This window comes from Mastomys coucha, unplaced genomic scaffold (assembly GCF_008632895.1).
Source record: "Mastomys coucha isolate ucsf_1 unplaced genomic scaffold, UCSF_Mcou_1 pScaffold22, whole genome shotgun sequence".
NCBI classification, from domain to species: Eukaryota; Metazoa; Chordata; class Mammalia; order Rodentia; family Muridae; genus Mastomys; species Mastomys coucha.
The window spans coordinates 265127723-265135522 of NW_022196905.1; positions in this window are offsets into that span (position 1 = coordinate 265127723).

A 7800-nucleotide genomic window follows, 5' to 3' on the forward strand; every position below is an offset into this window, starting at 1 on the left:
GAGGGAGGAAGGGAGGAAGGGAGGAAGGGAGGGAGGGAGCTGAGCACCAGCATTTATTTCTCTCTGCTTCCTGGCTATGGATGCCATGTGACCAGCTGTTTCCTGACTGTGGTTTCCATGTGACCAGCTGTTTCCTGACTGTGGATGCCACATGACCAGCTGTTTCCTGACTATGGATGCCACATGACCAGCTACCTTATGCTCTGCCAGGAAGATGCCCCCTCCAGGAGGGACTGTCTGGTCAAAGTAAACCTTCCCTCCTTCCTTAAATTACCAAGATCAGGTATTTTGTCACAGCACTGAGAAAAATGACAATGTAGTTGCTAATCTAGAATCTTTAAAGTTTCAGGGGTCTAGTGAGATGGATCAGTGGGTGAAGGAATGTATTGCCAATCCTGAGAACCTGAGTTCAATCCCTGGAACCCACATAGTGAAAGTAAAGAACTGACTCCACAATATTATGCTCTTACCGCCATGTACACAACAACACATGCACACACACATGCACACGCACACACACACACACACATGCACACACACACAGAGGACACCTCCTGTGTGGAGGTCAGGAGACAGTTTGTAAGAGCCATTTCTTTCCTTCCACCATGTGAGATTTGGAGACTCAAACTCAGGCGGTCAGGTGGGGTGAAAGGCTCCCAAGAAGCCATCCTGCTGGATCTTAGTGTTTATAATACTTTGGATCTGTAAAAGGATTTCTCTCTGTCTCTTTGCTTAAAGTTGCATGGACACATTAATTCTCCTTTCTTTCTCTGATTTATTTCAATTGGACGAATGGCTAACTCTGAGGCAGAGATAAAGGGAAGCAAAAATATTCTTTCAAATGCCCAGGCTGCATTCTAGGGGAGGCACTGAGGGGACAAGTGGGTAGCCACACCCACCATACAGCAACCCTTATTCCTGTGTGCGCTGAGTTCCAGAAGTCTTAAACTGAGATTGTATCATGCATTCAAACGCACGGATTTTAAATGCAATTATTATGTATAATTAGCTGTTTCATCTCTGGTGTCGGTGAATTCGAAATGTAATCCCTGATTGCACAAAAGAGCATAATAAGCAGCAGACCCCCTGGTTGGGTTGGTGCCAGTGTATATCCATTGGTTAAAGGAAATGGCTGACCTGAAAGCCACAGGAGTCAAAGGATGGAAGGAAAAGCATGGAGCCCAAATGCTGGTGATCACCTGAGGTGTCTTCAAACTTACAGACCTAGGTCACAGGCCTCCCCTTTCCCAGAAAATCCTCTTACCCTCACCTGTGGCAGATGGAGTTGCTCACCTATCTCAAACACAGTATTAGTCACATGTCTAATGGCACCCACCAACTTTTTCCCTGTGCCCTTCTTGAGGGATCCTATTGGGTTAATATTAGTGCTTCCATACAGAGCAAAATCACAGTGAGCAATCCATGGCTAGATGATGGGTAGGTAAATGGATGGATGGATGGATGGATGGATGGATGGATGAATATGTGGGTGCGTGGATGGATAGGTGGATGGATGATAAATGGCGGATGGATGGGTAGGTGAATGGATGGATGGATAAATGGAAGGATGGATAATAGGTGGATAGGTGGATGAGTTAATGGATGGGTGGATGGATGGATAGGTGTGTGGATGGGTGGATGAATGCATAGATGGATGGGTGTATAGATAGATAGGTGGATAGATGGGTGAGTGAATGAGTAGATGGATGGATAGGTGGATGGATGGATGAGTGGATGGGTGGATGGGTGGATGAATGGGTGTATAGATAGATAGGTGGATAGATGTGTGAGTGAATGAATAGATGGACGGCTAGGTGGATGGATGAGTGGGTGGGTGGATGGATGATTGAATGGATGGATGGTTGGAGGGTGATTGGATGGGTAAATGCTTGGATGGGTGAATGCAGGATGGGTGAACATATGGATGGGTGACCGAATGAATCAAGAACCAGTTAAAATAAACTATAGAGCTTGGGAAATGATGTCTCAGTCAGTAAAATACTCACTACATAAGCATGAGATCCTAAGTTTCATCCCCAGAACCTGTAAGAAAATAGAAAACCCAGGCATTTTGGTACATGCTTGTGATCCCAGTCTGGGGAGGCAGAGGCAGAAGGATTCCTGGAGCAAAACTGGAAATCCCCAGGTCTCAGGGGTCCCAAACCTTTCTGCAAAACCACCCCCCCAAAAGGTTGACTGGCTGTGATACTATACCTGAGGTTGCTCTCTAGCCTCTATTCTTAAAATCCCCCACTCTGTGAAAGAAAGAGAGAGAGTATATGTGTGTTTGTGTATATGTTTGTCTATATGTATGTGTCTGTGTGTATGTGTGTGTGTGTCTGTGTGTGTATGTATGTGTTTATATCTATGTGTCTGTCTGTGTATGTATGTGTGTGTCTGTGTGTGTATGTGTGTGTCTGTGTATATGTGTGTGTATGTGTGCATTGTGTCTGTGTTTGTCTCTGTGTGTATGTGTGTGTCTGTGTGTGTATGTTTGTATGTGTCTGTCTGTCTGTCTGTCTGTCTGTCTGTATGTATGTATGTACGTATGTGCGTATGTATGTATATGTGTCTGTGCACATGTGTTATGATTTCCATGCCTGGAAGGAATGGAGTGGCAGCACATAGGCACCACACATGGTTCCTCAACAATGAGGTTTCCATCAGTGACACAAAGTGTTTGTCATTTTCACAAGAAGCTCTTGGCCAACTGACGCATCCCTCCAGTCACCCCGCAGTCAGTAGCTGTGGTGGCAAAGGAGACATTGAGAAGCTCAAGGGATACATTCCAGTTTTCTCTGTGCCCCATCCTCTTCCCTAATTCCTCTGTGGAAATAAGAGCTCTGGACACTATTGGTCACCTGATCCTCAGTACCACGCCTAGCAAACCAGACCTGTGCTCAGCAGCCACTTTGACACACCAAAGGCCACCAAGAAAGAGCCAAAGCAAGAAGGACAAATCCTATGCCTGTTATCATACATGCCTCATGTCTACTTGCTATTTCCTCTGCATATGATATGTGTGTGCACAAGTGTGAGCCTCATACTGGTGTGCAGCTTATACTTGTATATAACATGTTCTTCTTTAGAGTGTGTCTTATGTATACTCATATATATGTATGTGTATACATAAATGTATTTGATTTTATATGTAAGAGTTATATAGCCAGAGGTGTGTACTGTTGCTATGTGCATGTCTGTGTGCATACATGTATCATTATTTATCCACACAGGTGTACATATATGTGTGCACACAAAGTATATGCATGTGTAAGTGTAAGCATGCATCATTTTTCATATACACAGCACATACATATGTACACACAGCAATGATGGCAAGTACATGCCTGTGTGAGTGTGAACATGCATCATTATTCATATGCATGTGTGCATACATACGAGCACATAGCTGTGCACGCATGAGTACATGCTTATGAGACCCTGACCATGTCTGGTTGTGCAGCATGTGACGAAGGAAGATGGCTTAGCTGGAGGCAGAGCCTCAGTTGGTCAGTGTGACGACTGGCAGGAGGCACAGTGTTCTGGCTCCTTCCCAAAGGTCTTTACCATACTCTCATGTGCCCTTGGCTGTGAACTTGCTGGCCATTGCTGTTTGTGTTTCTTCTTATCACAACCATGTGCAATGGTTAGCACCTTGGCTCACGCTATCCAGAGCAGGTCTTCATGGAGAAGGCTGTGACCATTCAAAGTGGCCTTCTGGGCTCCTTGGCCAGCCAGGTTCTCATAGCTCAGCAGAGGAAGCTAAATAAAGGCCACACACTCGATGAGTTGGGGGAGTCTGTTCTGTTTCTCAGGCTGTACGTTCTTACATTCTTACCGGACACCACCTCAGCCTGCTCCCTGAATACAAGTGCTTATGAGTCTCCTAGCAACGATCTCCAAACATTGGCCTTGAGTGGAAGTCATGGTGCTGCGTAGAGTGGTGTCTGTCACTGCTGGGCTGGCTGCTTTGCCTCACAGACCCACACTTAGTTTTACTTCATCTTCTTTCCATTCCTTAAAGTAAATAATACTGCCTCTGATTTACCAGTGAGGTAACTGAGGCTCGGGAGGGTCAGTTCTCCTAATTTGTATAGTTTATATACCGAGTCTCACCTCAAGTCCTTAGCCTGTATGTAGTTCAGCAGTCGTCTCCCATCCCACACATCAAAGACTCACTGATTTGGGGAGGGGAGAGGGAAAGGCTGAAAAAGACTGACCCTGGGTGAGCAAGGCCTTTGTGGGAGGGAAAGGCTTCCTGTGCCAGCTTGCTCTCAGGCCCCTGGTGAGCTGCCAGGGGGCATGTGCCAGCTTGCTACACAGAGCACAGAGTAGAATGCTCTCTGGGGACCACCGAGGGCACCTGTCTCTGTCACTTGCTCTCCACTTCACAGGGCTGGGGACAATGCCACAGCCATCCCTGGCTGAGAGCAGGCTACCACCCAGAGAAGGGCAAAGGCCACTGTAGAAACATGTGTCCTAGCTGAGCTCTGACGCCAAGTTAACCTCACCCACGAAGTCACTGAACTTCTCCGGGTTTGGAATTTCTCAGGCTCATGGTGAAATGTAAAAATTGGGCTTTGCCTCAACTTCAATACTCCTTTCTACCAAGCATGATAGATCACACTTGCCATCCTGATGCTTGGGAGCTGGAGGCAGGAGGATCATAAGCTTGAGCCATCCTGGTCTATATAGCAAGACCTTGACTGAAAAGAACCTCAAGAAGCCCACACTGCTCTGAGCTCTTACTACTTCTTAGGCCCCCTGTTTTCAGTCTCTCAGCCTCACAGAGGCAAGACACCATCTCTGGTGTGTTAGCTGTGGCGCTCCCAGGAACGGCCCCATGGGCACCATAGGAGACAGATCGAACTGAGGCTAAGATTACTTCAGCAGCTGAAAGGGCAGAGGAAGAAGCACTTTCTGGAGCCCCTTGCCCAGAGGAATGCCTGCAGCAGCAAAACCCCCAGGGATAGAAGACTCGCTGCCAAGGCTCACTGAAGGGACAGCAGCTCCTTCTGCACTCCCTCTTCATGGTCACTCACAGAACTCATGATGTGTCAAAGAACTTCAGGGAGCTGGGGAGGTAGCTCAATTGGTAGAGTGCTGGCCAAGCATTCACAAAGCTCTGGGTTTAATCCTCATGATGGTGGGTGGCACAGGCCCATAATCTGAGCATTCAGGAGATGGAGGTCAGAGGATTAGGCGCTTAAGGTCATTTCTTTCTTTCTTTCTTTCTTTCTTTCTTTCTTTCTTTCTTTCTTTCTCTCTTTATTTTTTCTTTTTCTTTTTTTCTTTTCTTTTCTTTTTTTTTTCTTTTTTTTTTTTTTTGCCTTAGGTGGTGACTTTGAGGTCAGTCCATAAGACCTCGTGTCAAAGAAAGAAAGAGAGAGAGAGAAAGAAAGAGGGGAAGGAAGAAAGAGAGAAAGGAAGGAAAAGAGGAGAGAAAAGAGAGAAAGAGAAAGAAAGAGATAAAGAAAGATAGGTAGAAAGAGAAAAAAAGAGAAAGAGAAAGGAGGTAGAAAGAGAGGAAGAAAGAGATGAAGAGAGAAGAGAAAGAAAAGAGAGAAAGAAAAGAGGGAAGAATGAAAGAAAGAAGGAAGGAAAGAAAGAAAGGAAGGAAGGAAAGAAGGAAGGAAGGAAGGAAAAGAAAGAAAGGCAGGGAGCCTGGAGACATTAAAAGCACTGGCTGCTCTTACGTAGGACCCAGGTTTAGGGTACATGGTAGCTCACGAACATCTGTAACTCCAAGCTCTCTTCTGATCTGTGAGGGCACTAGACAAGCACATTGAGTACAGACATGCATGCAGACAAAATACCCCAAACTTAAAATTTTTTAATTAAAAAAAAAAACTTTCAAAACATCCTCCCTTAATCATCACAAAGAAAAGAGCGACTCTCCACATTAAGACATCTAAAGACTGTGATTAATTGGGTAGCAACTGTCTAATGACCTGGAGGTCCGTGTAGGGCAAAGGGCTCGGCTAGGTTGAGAGCAGGGCTCTTTTAGTGCCCCGTGAGGTAGGGCTTATGAGGGCGTGGTTCCCTCTACTGCTTCTCCAAGGAAAACATGCCTGCCTAGCAGCAGAGATCAATAAAAGGACATCACACAGAAAACAAGAGATTTCACAGAGGCGGAGGCTGGTGTGCTTTCTTATTTATGGCTCGCAATGAGCAGAGGACAGATGTGCCAAGGGTGATCAGAAAGCCGCTCTTAATCCGGGCTGGTTCTGGGGAGTCTTTGGAGCAACCATTTCTCCCACACTTGACACTGTGACGGTGCAATTGGAAGGTTTGGGAGAGTTGGGAGGGGGATAAGGGCTTTTCCTAAGGAAGATGAACGGAGAAAGGCAGCTCTGGGCTGAAGCTGCTGACCCGGTTCCTCAAAAATAGATCCCGCTTCACAGAGCTGGGGGAAGCTAAACCTTCTCAGAGCGCCCCCACCCACCTCCGCCTGCTACAAACACCTAATTCATGAAAAAAAAAAAGAGAGAGCTTTAAAGATGGCAGCCGTGCCATCCATTAGCTGTTTGGTCACCAAAGTATTTCTAGAAATGGAAAAGAGCTATTCAGCACTAAAGATTTAGGAACGTCTGTTGACATATTAAGGAAGCAGCCTCATGGGAGAGCTGACAAGGCTCCCAGAAACATCACCAAGGGAACGGTGACGCAAACTCATTTGGTTTTCACAGGCTGGCGCGCTGCCAGACTCCCTGTCTGATGGCTGATGTAACTCCAGTTCCTATCTAGGTTAGCTTGCTTAGATAGTGCCTGCAGAACACGCAGCCACAGTCAACAGCAAGCTTCTTTTGGAGACCAGAGTAAAAGGATAAACATATACGTCTTCTTTAGATCCTGATGTGTATTGTATTTTAAACGGGGTACAAGGCTGGAGAGATGGGTTCACAGTTACAAAAACTGGCTGCTCTTCTGGAGAATCAGGGTTCGATTCCGAGCACCTACAGCATAGCTCGCAGTCATCCAAATTCCAGTCTCAGAGTATTGCTCCCCTCTTCTGACATCTGTGGGCACCAGGCATGAGTATGGCACACAGACATACATGCAAACAAAACTCCTATACACATATACATTTTTTAAAAAATATTTATTTATTTATTTTATGTATGTGAGTACACTGTCACTCTCTTCAGACACACCAGAAGAAGGTATCCGATCTCATAAAGATGGTTAGGAGCCACCATGTGGCTGCTGGGAATTGAACTCAGGACGTCTGGAAGAGCAGTCAGTGTTCTTAACCTCCGAGCCATCTCTCCAGGCCCCTATAATTTTTTTTTTTTTTTAAAGAAAACATTTACAGAGGAAAAGAAAGGAATCTCATGATCCATTCCACCTTACCGCAGCCAGGTGTGTCCACTGGAGGCAAGCTTGTCACCCATAGAAGGCATCACTATTTCACAAATGTCAGCTGTCGATCCTGTTTAACCCATTAGGGAATAAGTAGGAAATTGTTCCCAGCCGAGCCAAATAATGACTGGAGAAAGCAGAAGACATTAGTTGTGAATGCAAAAATAATGATCCTTTTCATTATTGACTAAATGGGCCGAAGCCTTTGAAACCTGCGCTAACAGATCACTGTTTTAAAACGTTTTTCCTAGAGACTGCCAATTTCTGTTTTGTTGTTGTTGTTGTTGTTGTTGTTTACAAACAATAAGGAGAATTGTCAATTGGGCACACTTTCATCAGACTCGGATGAGATGTTGATGCATTGTCTTCTGCAGGGGGTAAAGGGACACCCCACATGTCCTCTTTTTCATGCCCGGCAGGTTTGTTTTTTTTTTTTTT